Source organism: Parasteatoda tepidariorum, chromosome 9 (assembly GCF_982258835.1).
Source record: "Parasteatoda tepidariorum strain Cologne lab strain chromosome 9, Ptep-v5.0, whole genome shotgun sequence".
Taxonomy (NCBI): domain Eukaryota; kingdom Metazoa; phylum Arthropoda; class Arachnida; order Araneae; family Theridiidae; genus Parasteatoda; species Parasteatoda tepidariorum.
The window spans coordinates 11991493-12007363 of NC_141763.1; positions in this window are offsets into that span (position 1 = coordinate 11991493).

The window sequence follows — 15871 nt, forward strand, 5'->3', positions numbered from 1 at the left end:
AAATATGTTTTGTTTACTAACCGGGAGTAAGTGTTTTAAGCTAAATATTCGCAGGAATGGCAAGTGAAGCATGGCGCAGTTGGTAAAGCTGAGTGGAAAATTAGCTTTGTTGTCCCGTTGGCCATGGGCTCGAAACCCTGTCAGGGTGGACATTAAAATTTTTTTTATTTCTTAATATTGTTTTTTTTTAATATATTTTTTGATATTTTAACGTGAATCAAGTGTTCTGTATATAAAAAAAACTATTTTTCCAATGAGAAAAGGCGAATAATAGCTAATAAACGGAAAAAATTTCGGATAATTTTTATTTTTTTATTTATTTTAATTTATCTTATATTTTGAGCATCTTTTCAATATTTTAAAGCGAATAAAGTGTTCTATATGTGAAAAGAATTATTTCTCTTTGTTAAAGAGTGAATAATAGCTGAAAAATGGACAAAAGTCGTATCAGGATTCACGCACACATCATACCCCGTAACTCCCTATAATATTAACCTATAAATTTCAAACTGCGCCCAAAATTAGAGTTTAATGTTTCGAACAATCGTACCGAAGTATTTTTTTATAAACCAATTAGTGGACCCACAATGGGCCAAAATAGGTTTTGTTTACTAACCGGGAGGAAGTGTTTTAAACTAAATATTCGCAGGGTTGGCAAGTGAAGCATGGCGCAGTTGGTAAAGCTGATTGGAAAATTAGCTTTGTTGTCCCGTTGGCCATGGGCTCGAAACCCTGTCAGGGTGGACATTAAAAATTTTTTTTTTTAATATTGTTTTTTTTAAATATATTTTTTGATATTTTAACGTGAATCAAGTGTTCTGTATATAAAAAAAACTATTTTTCCAATGAGAAAAGGCGAATAATAGCTAATAAACGGAAAAAATTTCGGATAATTTTTATTTTTTTATTTATTTTAATTTATATTATATTTTGAGCTTCTTTTCAATATTTTAAAGCGAATAAAGTGTTCTATATGTGAAAAGAATTATTTTTCTCTGTTAAAGTGTGAATAATAGCTGAAAAAAGGACAAAAGTCGTATCAGGATTCACGCACACATCACACCCCGTAACTCCCTATAATATTAACCTATAAATTTCAAACTCCGCCCAAAATTAGAGTTTAATGTTTCAAACAATCGTACCGAAGTATTTTTTTATAAACCAGTTAGTGGACCCACAATGGGCCAAAATATGTTTTGTTTACTAACCGGGAGGAAGTGTTTTAAGCTAAATATTCGCAGAGTTGGCCAGTGAAGCATGGCGCAGTTGGTAAAGCTGAGTGGAAAATTAGCTTTGTTGTCCCGTTGGCCATGGGCTTGAAACCCTGCCAGGGTGGACATTAAAATTTTTTTTATTTTTAATATTGTTTTTTTTTAATATATTTTTTGATATTTTAACGTGAATCAAGTGTTCTGTATATAAAAAAAAACTATTTTTCCAATGAGAAAAGTCGAATAATAGCTAATAAAAGGAAAAAATTTCGGATAATTTTTATTTTTTTATTTAGTTTAATTTATATTATATTTTGAGCTTCTTTTAAATATTTTAAAGCGAATAAAGTGTTCTATATGTGAAAAGAATTATTTTTCTTTGTTAAAGAGTGAATAATAGCTGAAAAAGGGACAAAAGTCGTATTAGGATTCACGCACACATTACACCCCGTAACTCCCTATAATATTAACCTATAAATTTCAAACTCCGCCCAAAATTAGAGTTTTATGTTTCGAACAATCGTACCGAAGTATTTTTTTATAAACCAATTAGTGGACCCACAATGGGCAAAAATATGTTTTGTTTACTAACCGGGAGTAAGTGTTTTAAGCTAAATATTCGCAGGAATGGCAAGTGAAGCATGGCGCAGTTGGTAAAGCTGAGTGGAAAATTAGCTTTGTTGTCCCGTTGGCCATGGGCTCGAAACCCTGTCAGGGTGGACATTAAAATTTTTTTTATTTCTTTATATTGTTTTTTTTTAATATATTTTTTGGTATTTTAACGTGAATCAAGTGTTCTGTATATAAAAAAAACTATTTTTCCAATGAGAAAAGGCGAATAATAGCTAATAAACGGAAAAAATTTCGGAAAATTTTTATTTTTTTATTTATTTTAATTTATCTTATATTTTGAGCATCTTTTCAATATTTTAAAGCGAATAAAGTGTTCTATATGTGAAAAGAATTATTTTTCTGTGTTAAAGAGTGAATAATAGCTGAAAAAAGGACAAAAGTCGTATCAGGATTCACGCACACATCATACCCCGTAACTCCCTATAATATTAACCTATAAATTTCAAACTGCGCCCAAAATTAGAGTTTAATGTTTCGAACAATCGTACCGAAGTATTTTTTTATAAACCAATTAGTGGACCCACAATGGGCCAAAATAGGTTTTGTTTACTAACCGGGAGGAAGTGTTTTAAGCTAAATATTCGCAGAGTTGGCAAGTGAAGCATGGCGCAGTTGGTAAAGCTGAGTGGAAAATTAGCTTTGCTGTCCCGTTGGCCATGGGCTTGAAACCCTGCCAGGGTGGACATTAAAATTTTTTTTATTTTTAATATTGTTTTTTTTTAATATATTTTTTGATATTTTAACGTGAATCAAGTGTTCTGTATATAAAAAAAAACTATTTTTCCAATGAGAAAAGTCGAATAATAGCTAATAAAAGGAAAAAATTTCGGATAATTTTTATTTTTTTATTTAGTTTAATTTATATTATATTTTGAGCTTCTTTTAAATATTTTAAAGCGAATAAAGTGTTCTATATGTGAAAAGAATTATTTTTCTTTGTTAAAGAGTGAATAATAGCTGAAAAAGGGACAAAAGTCGTATTAGGATTCACGCACACATTACACCCCGTAACTCCCTATAATATTAACCTATAAATTTCAAACTCCGCCCAAAATTAGAGTTTTATGTTTCGAACAATCGTACCGAAGTATTTTTTTATAAACCAATTAGTGGACCCACAATGGGCAAAAATATGTTTTGTTTACTAACCGGGAGTAAGTGTTTTAAGCTAAATATTCGCAGGAATGGCAAGTGAAGCATGGCGCAGTTGGTAAAGCTGAGTGGAAAATTAGCTTTGTTGTCCCGTTGGTCATGGGCTCGAAACCCTGTCAGGGTGGACATTAAATTTTTTTTTATTTCTTTATATTGTTTTTTTTTAATATATTTTTTGATATTTTAACGTGAATCAAGTGTTCTGTATATAAAAAAAAACTATTTTTCCAATGAGAAAAGTCGAATAATAGCTAATAAAAGGAAAAAATTTCGGATAATTTTTATTTTTTTATTTAGTTTAATTTATATTATATTTTGAGCTTCTTTTCAATATTTTAAAGCGAATAAAGTGTTCTATATGTGAAAAGAATTATTTTTCTTTGTTAAAGAAAGAATAATAGCTGAAAAAGGGACAAAAGTCGTATCAGGATTCACGCACACATCACACCCCGTAACTCCCTATAATATTAACCTATACATTTCAAACTCCGCCCAAAATTAGAGTTTTATGTTTCGAACAATCGTACCGAAGTATTTTTTTATAAACCAATTAGTGGACCCACAATGGGCAAAAATATGTTTTGTTTACTAACCGGGAGGAAGTGTTTTAAGCTAAATATTCGCAGGGTTGGCAAGTGAAGCATGGCGCAGTTGGTAAAGCTGAGTGGAAAATTAGCTTTGTTGTCCCGTTGGCCATGGGCTCGAAACCCTGCCAGGGTGGACATTAAAAAAATTTTTATTTTTTAATATTGTTTTTTTTTAATATATTTTTTGATATTTTAACGTGAATGAAGTGTTCTGTATATAAAAAAAAAACTATTTTTCCATTGAGAAAAGGCGAATAATAGCTAATAAACGGAAAAAATTTCGGATAATTTTTATTTTTTTATTTATTTTAATTTATATTATATTTTGAGCTTCTTTTCAATATTTTAAAGCGAATAAAGTGTTCTATATGTGAAAAGAATTATTTTTCTTTGTTAAAGAGAGAATAATAGCTGAAAAAGGGACAAAAGTCGTATCAGGATTCACGCACACATCACACCCCGTAACTCCCTATAATATTAACCTATAAATTTCAAACTCCGCCCATAATTAGAGTTTAATGTTTCGAACAATCGTACCGAAGTATTTTTTTATAAACCAATTAGTGGACCCACAATGGGCAAAAATATGTTTTGTTTACTAACCGGGAGTAAGTGTTTTAAGCTAAATATTCGCAGGAATGGCAAGTGAAGCATGGCGCAGTTGGTAAAGCTGAGTGGAAAATTAGCTTTGTTGTCCCGTTGGCCATGGGCTCGAAACCCTGTCAGGGTGGACATTAAAATTTTTTTTATTTCTTAATATTCTTTTTTTTAAATATATTTTTTGATATTTTAACGTGAATCAAGTGTTCTGTATATAAAAAAAACTATTTTTCCAATGAGAAAAGGCGAATAATAGCTAATAAACGGAAAAAATTTCGGATAATTTTTATTTTTTTATTTATTTTAATTTATCTTATATTTTGAGCATCTTTTCAATATTTTAAAGCGAATAAAGTGTTCTATATGTGAAAAGAATTATTTTTCTTTGTTAAAGAGTGAATAATAGCTGAAAAAAGGACAAAAGTCGTATCAGGATTCACGCACACATCATACCCCGTAACTCCCTATAATATTAACCTATAAATTTCAAACTGCGCCCAAAATTAGAGTTTAATGTTTCAAACAATCGTACCGAAGTATTTTTTTATAAACCAGTTAGTGGACCCACAATGGGCCAAAATATGTTTTGTTTACTAACCGGGAGGAAGTGTTTTAAGCTAAATATTCGCAGAGTTGGCAAGTGAAGCATGGCGCAGTTGGTAAAGCTGAGTGGAAAATTAGCTTTGTTGTCCCGTTGGCCATGGGCTCGAAACCCTGTCAGGGTGGACATTAAAATTTTTTTTATTTCTTAATATTCTTTTTTTTAAATATATTTTTTGATATTTTAACGTGAATCAAGTGTTCTGTATATAAAAAAAACTATTTTTCCAATGAGAAAAGGCGAATAATAGCTAATAAACGGAAAAAATTTCGGATAATTTTTATTTTTTTATTTATTTTAATTTATCTTATATTTTGAGCATCTTTTCAATATTTTAAAGCGAATAAAGTGTTCTATATGTGAAAAGAATTATTTTTCTTTGTTAAAGAGTGAATAATAGCTGAAAAAAGGACAAAAGTCGTATCAGGATTCACGCACACATCATACCCCGTAACTCCCTATAATATTAACCTATAAATTTCAAACTGCGCCCAAAATTAGAGTTTAATGTTTCAAACAATCGTACCGAAGTATTTTTTTATAAACCAGTTAGTGGACCCACAATGGGCCAAAATATGTTTTGTTTACTAACCGGGAGGAAGTGTTTTAAGCTAAATATTCGCAGAGTTGGCAAGTGAAGCATGGCGCAGTTGGTAAAGCTGAGTGGAAAATTAGCTTTGTTGTCCCGTTGGCCATGGGCTTGAAACCCTGCCAGGGTGGACATTAAAATTTTTTTTATTTTTAATATTGTTTTTTTTTAATATATTTTTTGATATTTTAACGTGAATCAAGTGTTCTGTATATAAAAAAAACTATTTTTCCATTGAGAAAAGGCGAATAATAGCTAATAAACGGAAAAATTTCGGATAATTTTTATTTTTTTATTTATTTTAATTTATATTATATTTTGAGCTTCTTTTCAATATTTTAAAGCGAATAAAGTGTTCTATATGTGAAAAGAATTATTTTTCTTTTTTAAAGAAAGAATAATAGCTGAAAAAGGGACAAAAGTCGTATCAGGATTCACGCACACATCACACCCCGTAACTCCCTATAATATTAACCTATACATTTCAAACTCCGCCCAAAATTAGAGTTTTATGTTTCGAACAATCGTACCGAAGTATTTTTTTATAAACCAATTAGTGGACCCACAATGGGCAAAAATATGTTTTGTTTACTAACCGGGAGGAAGTGTTTTAAGCTAAATATTCGCAGGGTTGGCAAGTGAAGCATGGCGCAGTTGGTAAAGCTGAGTGGAAAATTAGCTTTGTTGTCCCGTTGGCCATGGGCTCGAAACCCTGCCAGGGTGGACATTAAAAAAATTTTTATTTTTTAATATTGTTTTTTTTTAATATATTTTTTGATATTTTAACGTGAATGAAGTGTTCTGTATATAAAAAAAAAACTATTTTTCCATTGAGAAAAGGCGAATAATAGCTAATAAACGGAAAAAATTTCGGATAATTTTTATTTTTTTATTTATTTTAATTTATATTATATTTTGAGCTTCTTTTCAATATTTTAAAGCGAATAAAGTGTTCTATATGTGAAAAGAATTATTTTTCTTTGTTAAAGAGAGAATAATAGCTGAAAAAGGGACAAAAGTCGTATCAGGATTCACGCACACATCACACCCCGTAACTCCCTATAATATTAACCTATAAATTTCAAACTCCGCCCATAATTAGAGTTTAATGTTTCGAACAATCGTACCGAAGTATTTTTTTATAAACCAATTAGTGGACCCACAATGGGCAAAAATATGTTTTGTTTACTAACCGGGAGTAAGTGTTTTAAGCTAAATATTCGCAGGAATGGCAAGTGAAGCATGGCGCAGTTGGTAAAGCTGAGTGGAAAATTAGCTTTGTTGTCCCGTTGGCCATGGGCTCGAAACCCTGTCAGGGTGGACATTAAAATTTTTTTTATTTCTTAATATTCTTTTTTTTAAATATATTTTTTGATATTTTAACGTGAATCAAGTGTTCTGTATATAAAAAAAACTATTTTTCCAATGAGAAAAGGCGAATAATAGCTAATAAACGGAAAAAATTTCGGATAATTTTTATTTTTTTATTTATTTTAATTTATCTTATATTTTGAGCATCTTTTCAATATTTTAAAGCGAATAAAGTGTTCTATATGTGAAAAGAATTATTTCTCTTTGTTAAAGAGTGAATAATAGCTGAAAAATGGACAAAAGTCGTATCAGGATTCACGCACACATCATACCCCGTAACTCCCTATAATATTAACCTATAAATTTCAAACTCCGCCCATAATTAGAGTTCAATGTTTCGAACAATCGTACCGAAGTATTTTTTTATAAACCAATTAGTGGACACACAATGGGCCAAAATATGTTTTGTTTACTAACCGGGAGGAAGTGTTTTAAGCTAATTATTCGCAGGGTTGGCAAGTGAAGCATGGCGCAGTTGGTAAAGCTGAGTGGAAAATTACCTTTGTTGTCCCGTTGGCCATGGGCTCGAAACCCTGTCAGGGTGGACATTAAAAAATTTTTTATTTTTTAATATTGTTTTTTTAATATATTTTTTGATATTTTAACGTGAATGAAGTGTTCTGTATATAAAAAAAACTATTTTTCCATTGAGAAAAGGCGAATAATAGCTAATAAACGGAAAAATTTCGGATAATTTTTATTTTTTTATTTATTTTAATTTATATTATATTTTGAGCTTCTTTTCAATATTTTAAAGCGAATAAAGTGTTCTATATGTGAAAAGAATTATTTTTCTTTGTTAAAGAAAGAATAATAGCTGAAAAAGGGACAAAAGTCGTATCAGGATTCACGCACACATCACACCCCGTAACTCCCTATAATATTAACCTATAAATTTCAAACTCCGCCCAAAATTAGAGTTTTATGTTTCGAACAATCGTACCGAAGTATTTTTTTATAAACCAATTAGTGGACCCACAATGGGCCAAAATAGGTTTTGTTTACTAACCGGGAGGAAGTGTTTTAAGCTAAATATTCGCAGAGTTGGCAAGTGAAGCATGGCGCAGTTGGTAAAGCTGAGTGGAAAATTAGCTTTGCTGTCCCGTTGGCCATGGGCTTGAAACCCTGCCAGGGTGGACATTAAAATTTTTTTTATTTTTAATATTGTTTTTTTTTAATATATTTTTTGATATTTTAACGTGAATCAAGTGTTCTGTATATAAAAAAAAACTATTTTTCCAATGAGAAAAGTCGAATAATAGCTAATAAAAGGAAAAAATTTCGGATAATTTTTATTTTTTTATTTAGTTTAATTTATATTATATTTTGAGCTTCTTTTAAATATTTTAAAGCGAATAAAGTGTTCTATATGTGAAAAGAATTATTTTTCTTTGTTAAAGAGTGAATAATAGCTGAAAAAGGGACAAAAGTCGTATTAGGATTCACGCACACATTACACCCCGTAACTCCCTATAATATTAACCTATAAATTTCAAACTCCGCCCAAAATTAGAGTTTTATGTTTCGAACAATCGTACCGAAGTATTTTTTTATAAACCAATTAGTGGACCCACAATGGGCAAAAATATGTTTTGTTTACTAACCGGGAGTAAGTGTTTTAAGCTAAATATTCGCAGGAATGGCAAGTGAAGCATGGCGCAGTTGGTAAAGCTGAGTGGAAAATTAGCTTTGTTGTCCCGTTGGTCATGGGCTCGAAACCCTGTCAGGGTGGACATTAAATTTTTTTTTATTTCTTTATATTGTTTTTTTTTAATATATTTTTTGATATTTTAACGTGAATCAAGTGTTCTGTATATAAAAAAAAACTATTTTTCCAATGAGAAAAGTCGAATAATAGCTAATAAAAGGAAAAAATTTCGGATAATTTTTATTTTTTTATTTAGTTTAATTTATATTATATTTTGAGCTTCTTTTCAATATTTTAAAGCGAATAAAGTGTTCTATATGTGAAAAGAATTATTTTTCTTTGTTAAAGAAAGAATAATAGCTGAAAAAGGGACAAAAGTCGTATCAGGATTCACGCACACATCACACCCCGTAACTCCCTATAATATTAACCTATACATTTCAAACTCCGCCCAAAATTAGAGTTTTATGTTTCGAACAATCGTACCGAAGTATTTTTTTATAAACCAATTAGTGGACCCACAATGGGCAAAAATATGTTTTGTTTACTAACCGGGAGGAAGTGTTTTAAGCTAAATATTCGCAGGGTTGGCAAGTGAAGCATGGCGCAGTTGGTAAAGCTGAGTGGAAAATTAGCTTTGTTGTCCCGTTGGCCATGGGCTCGAAACCCTGCCAGGGTGGACATTAAAAAAATTTTTATTTTTTAATATTGTTTTTTTTTAATATATTTTTTGATATTTTAACGTGAATGAAGTGTTCTGTATATAAAAAAAAAACTATTTTTCCATTGAGAAAAGGCGAATAATAGCTAATAAACGGAAAAAATTTCGGATAATTTTTATTTTTTTATTTATTTTAATTTATATTATATTTTGAGCTTCTTTTCAATATTTTAAAGCGAATAAAGTGTTCTATATGTGAAAAGAATTATTTTTCTTTGTTAAAGAGAGAATAATAGCTGAAAAAGGGACAAAAGTCGTATCAGGATTCACGCACACATCACACCCCGTAACTCCCTATAATATTAACCTATAAATTTCAAACTCCGCCCATAATTAGAGTTTAATGTTTCGAACAATCGTACCGAAGTATTTTTTTATAAACCAATTAGTGGACCCACAATGGGCAAAAATATGTTTTGTTTACTAACCGGGAGTAAGTGTTTTAAGCTAAATATTCGCAGGAATGGCAAGTGAAGCATGGCGCAGTTGGTAAAGCTGAGTGGAAAATTAGCTTTGTTGTCCCGTTGGCCATGGGCTCGAAACCCTGTCAGGGTGGACATTAAAATTTTTTTTATTTCTTAATATTCTTTTTTTTAAATATATTTTTTGATATTTTAACGTGAATCAAGTGTTCTGTATATAAAAAAAACTATTTTTCCAATGAGAAAAGGCGAATAATAGCTAATAAACGGAAAAAATTTCGGATAATTTTTATTTTTTTATTTATTTTAATTTATCTTATATTTTGAGCATCTTTTCAATATTTTAAAGCGAATAAAGTGTTCTATATGTGAAAAGAATTATTTTTCTTTGTTAAAGAGTGAATAATAGCTGAAAAAAGGACAAAAGTCGTATCAGGATTCACGCACACATCATACCCCGTAACTCCCTATAATATTAACCTATAAATTTCAAACTGCGCCCAAAATTAGAGTTTAATGTTTCAAACAATCGTACCGAAGTATTTTTTTATAAACCAGTTAGTGGACCCACAATGGGCCAAAATATGTTTTGTTTACTAACCGGGAGGAAGTGTTTTAAGCTAAATATTCGCAGAGTTGGCAAGTGAAGCATGGCGCAGTTGGTAAAGCTGAGTGGAAAATTAGCTTTGTTGTCCCGTTGGCCATGGGCTCGAAACCCTGTCAGGGTGGACATTAAAATTTTTTTTATTTCTTAATATTCTTTTTTTTAAATATATTTTTTGATATTTTAACGTGAATCAAGTGTTCTGTATATAAAAAAAACTATTTTTCCAATGAGAAAAGGCGAATAATAGCTAATAAACGGAAAAAATTTCGGATAATTTTTATTTTTTTATTTATTTTAATTTATCTTATATTTTGAGCATCTTTTCAATATTTTAAAGCGAATAAAGTGTTCTATATGTGAAAAGAATTATTTTTCTTTGTTAAAGAGTGAATAATAGCTGAAAAAAGGACAAAAGTCGTATCAGGATTCACGCACACATCATACCCCGTAACTCCCTATAATATTAACCTATAAATTTCAAACTGCGCCCAAAATTAGAGTTTAATGTTTCAAACAATCGTACCGAAGTATTTTTTTATAAACCAGTTAGTGGACCCACAATGGGCCAAAATATGTTTTGTTTACTAACCGGGAGGAAGTGTTTTAAGCTAAATATTCGCAGAGTTGGCAAGTGAAGCATGGCGCAGTTGGTAAAGCTGAGTGGAAAATTAGCTTTGTTGTCCCGTTGGCCATGGGCTTGAAACCCTGCCAGGGTGGACATTAAAATTTTTTTTATTTTTAATATTGTTTTTTTTTAATATATTTTTTGATATTTTAACGTGAATCAAGTGTTCTGTATATAAAAAAAACTATTTTTCCATTGAGAAAAGGCGAATAATAGCTAATAAACGGAAAAATTTCGGATAATTTTTATTTTTTTATTTATTTTAATTTATATTATATTTTGAGCTTCTTTTCAATATTTTAAAGCGAATAAAGTGTTCTATATGTGAAAAGAATTATTTTTCTTTTTTAAAGAAAGAATAATAGCTGAAAAAGGGACAAAAGTCGTATCAGGATTCACGCACACATCACACCCCGTAACTCCCTATAATATTAACCTATACATTTCAAACTCCGCCCAAAATTAGAGTTTTATGTTTCGAACAATCGTACCGAAGTATTTTTTTATAAACCAATTAGTGGACCCACAATGGGCAAAAATATGTTTTGTTTACTAACCGGGAGGAAGTGTTTTAAGCTAAATATTCGCAGGGTTGGCAAGTGAAGCATGGCGCAGTTGGTAAAGCTGAGTGGAAAATTAGCTTTGTTGTCCCGTTGGCCATGGGCTCGAAACCCTGCCAGGGTGGACATTAAAAAAATTTTTATTTTTTAATATTGTTTTTTTTTAATATATTTTTTGATATTTTAACGTGAATGAAGTGTTCTGTATATAAAAAAAAAACTATTTTTCCATTGAGAAAAGGCGAATAATAGCTAATAAACGGAAAAAATTTCGGATAATTTTTATTTTTTTATTTATTTTAATTTATATTATATTTTGAGCTTCTTTTCAATATTTTAAAGCGAATAAAGTGTTCTATATGTGAAAAGAATTATTTTTCTTTGTTAAAGAGAGAATAATAGCTGAAAAAGGGACAAAAGTCGTATCAGGATTCACGCACACATCACACCCCGTAACTCCCTATAATATTAACCTATAAATTTCAAACTCCGCCCATAATTAGAGTTTAATGTTTCGAACAATCGTACCGAAGTATTTTTTTATAAACCAATTAGTGGACCCACAATGGGCAAAAATATGTTTTGTTTACTAACCGGGAGTAAGTGTTTTAAGCTAAATATTCGCAGGAATGGCAAGTGAAGCATGGCGCAGTTGGTAAAGCTGAGTGGAAAATTAGCTTTGTTGTCCCGTTGGCCATGGGCTCGAAACCCTGTCAGGGTGGACATTAAAATTTTTTTTATTTCTTAATATTCTTTTTTTTAAATATATTTTTTGATATTTTAACGTGAATCAAGTGTTCTGTATATAAAAAAAACTATTTTTCCAATGAGAAAAGGCGAATAATAGCTAATAAACGGAAAAAATTTCGGATAATTTTTATTTTTTTATTTATTTTAATTTATCTTATATTTTGAGCATCTTTTCAATATTTTAAAGCGAATAAAGTGTTCTATATGTGAAAAGAATTATTTCTCTTTGTTAAAGAGTGAATAATAGCTGAAAAATGGACAAAAGTCGTATCAGGATTCACGCACACATCATACCCCGTAACTCCCTATAATATTAACCTATAAATTTCAAACTCCGCCCATAATTAGAGTTCAATGTTTCGAACAATCGTACCGAAGTATTTTTTTATAAACCAATTAGTGGACACACAATGGGCCAAAATATGTTTTGTTTACTAACCGGGAGGAAGTGTTTTAAGCTAATTATTCGCAGGGTTGGCAAGTGAAGCATGGCGCAGTTGGTAAAGCTGAGTGGAAAATTACCTTTGTTGTCCCGTTGGCCATGGGCTCGAAACCCTGTCAGGGTGGACATTAAAAAATTTTTTATTTTTTAATATTGTTTTTTTAATATATTTTTTGATATTTTAACGTGAATGAAGTGTTCTGTATATAAAAAAAACTATTTTTCCATTGAGAAAAGGCGAATAATAGCTAATAAACGGAAAAATTTCGGATAATTTTTATTTTTTTATTTATTTTAATTTATATTATATTTTGAGCTTCTTTTCAATATTTTAAAGCGAATAAAGTGTTCTATATGTGAAAAGAATTATTTTTCTTTGTTAAAGAAAGAATAATAGCTGAAAAAGGGACAAAAGTCGTATCAGGATTCACGCACACATCACACCCCGTAACTCCCTATAATATTAACCTATAAATTTCAAACTCCGCCCAAAATTAGAGTTTTATGTTTCGAACAATCGTACCGAAGTATTTTTTTATAAACCAATTAGTGGACCCACAATGGGCAAAAATATGTTTTGTTTACTAACCGGGAGTAAGTGTTTTAAGCTAAATATTCGCAGGTATGGCAAGTGAAGCATGGCGCAGTTGGTAAAGCTGAGTGGAAAATTAGCTTTGTTGTCCCGTTGGCCATGGGCTCGAAACCCTGTCAGGGTGGACATTAAAATTTTTTTTATTTCTTAATATTGTTTTTTTTTAATATATTTTTTGATATTTTAACGTGAATCAAGTGTTCTGTATATAAAAAAAACTATTTTTCCAATGAGAAAAGGCGAATAATAGCTTATAAACGGAAAAAATTTCGGATAATTTTTATTTTTTTATTTATTTTAATTTATCTTATATTTTGAGCATCTTTTCAGTATTTTAAAGCGAATAAAGTGTTCTATATGTGAAAAGAATTATTTTTCTTTGTTAAAGAGTGAATAATAGCTGAAAAAAGGACAAAAGTCGTATCAGGATTCACGCACACATCATACCCCGTAACTCCCTATAATATTAACCTATAAATTTCAAACTCCGCCCAAAATTAGAGTTTAATGTTTCGAACAATCGTACCGAAGTATTTTTTTATAAACCAATTAGTGGACCCACAATGGGCCAAAATAGGTTTTGTTTACTAACCGGGAGGAAGTGTTTTAAGCTAAATATTCGCAGGGTTGGCAAGTGAAGCATGGCGCAGTTGGTAAAGCTGAGTGGAAAATTAGCTTTGTTGTCCCGTTGGCCATGGGCTCGAAACCCTGCCAGGGTGGACATTAAAAAAAATTTTATTTTTTAATATTGTTTTTTTTAATATATTTTTTGATATTTTAACGTGAATGAAGTGTTCTGTATATAAAAAAAAAACTATTTTTCCATTGAGAAAAGGCGAATAATAGCTAATAAACGGAAAAAATTTCGGATAATTTTTATTTCTTTATTTATTTTAATTTATATTATATTTTGAGCTTCTTTTCAATATTTTAAAGCGAATAAAGTGTTCTATATGTGAAAAAAATTATTTTTCTTTGTTAAAGAGAGAATAATAGCTGAAAAAGGGACAAAAGTCGTATCAGGATTCACGCACACATCACACCCCGTAACTCCCTATAATATTAACCTATAAATTTCAAACTCCGCCCATAATTAGAGTTTAATGTTTCGAACAATCGTTCCGAAGTATTTTTTTATAAACCAATTAGTGGACCCACAATGGGCAAAAATATGTTTTGTTTACTAACCGGGAGTAAGTGTTTTAAGCTAAATATTCGCAGGAATGGCAAGTGAAGCATGGCGCAGTTGGTAAAGCTGAGTGGAAAATTAGCTTTGTTGTCCCGTTGGCCATGGGCTCGAAACCCTGTCAGGGTGGACATTAAAATTTTTTTTATTTCTTAATATTGTTTTTTTTTAATATATTTTTTGATATTTTAACGTGAATCAAGTGTTCTGTATATAAAAAAAACTATTTTTCCAATGAGAAAAGGCGAATAATAGCTAATAAACGGAAAAAATTTCGGATAATTTTTATTTTTTTATTTATTTTAATTTATCTTATATTTTGAGCATCTTTTCAATATTTTAAAGCGAATAAAGTGTTCTATATGTGAAAAGAATTATTTCTCTTTGTTAAAGAGTGAATAATAGCTGAAAAATGGACAAAAGTCGTATCAGGATTCACGCACACATCATACCCCGTAACTCCCTATAATATTAACCTATAAATTTCAAACTGCGCCCAAAATTAGAGTTTAATGTTTCGAACAATCGTACCGAAGTATTTTTTTATAAACCAATTAGTGGACCCACAATGGGCCAAAATAGGTTTTGTTTACTAACCGGGAGGAAGTGTTTTAAACTAAATATTCGCAGGGTTGGCAAGTGAAGCATGGCGCAGTTGGTAAAGCTGATTGGAAAATTAGCTTTGTTGTCCCGTTGGCCATGGGCTCGAAACCCTGTCAGGGTGGACATTAAAAATTTTTTTTTTTAATATTGTTTTTTTTAAATATATTTTTTGATATTTTAACGTGAATCAAGTGTTCTGTATATAAAAAAAACTATTTTTCCAATGAGAAAAGGCGAATAATAGCTAATAAACGGAAAAAATTTCGGATAATTTTTATTTTTTTATTTATTTTAATTTATATTATATTTTGAGCTTCTTTTCAATATTTTAAAGCGAATAAAGTGTTCTATATGTGAAAAGAATTATTTTTCTCTGTTAAAGTGTGAATAATAGCTGAAAAAAGGACAAAAGTCGTATCAGGATTCACGCACACATCACATTCCGTAACTCCCTATAATATTAACCTATAAATTTCAAACTCCGCCCAAAATTAGAGTTTAATGTTTCAAACAATCGTACCGAAGTATTTTTTTATAAACCAGTTAGTGGACCCACAATGGGCCAAAATATGTTTTGTTTACTAACCGGGAGGAAGTGTTTTAAGCTAAATATTCGCAGAGTTGGCAAGTGAAGCATGGCGCAGTTGGTAAAGCTGAGTGGAAAATTAGCTTTGTTGTCCCATTGGCCATGGGCTTGAAACCCTGCCAGGGTGGACATTAAAATTTTTTTTATTTTTAATATTGTTTTTTTTTAATATATTTTTTGATATTTTAACGTGAATCAAGTGTTCTGTATATAAAAAAAAACTATTTTTCCAATGAGAAAAGTCGAATAATAGCTAATAAAAGGAAAAAATTTCGGATAATTTTTATTTTTTTATTTAGTTTAATTTATATTATATTTTGAGCTTCTTTTAAATATTTTAAAGCGAATAAAGTGTTCTATATGTGAAAAGAATTATTTTTCTTTG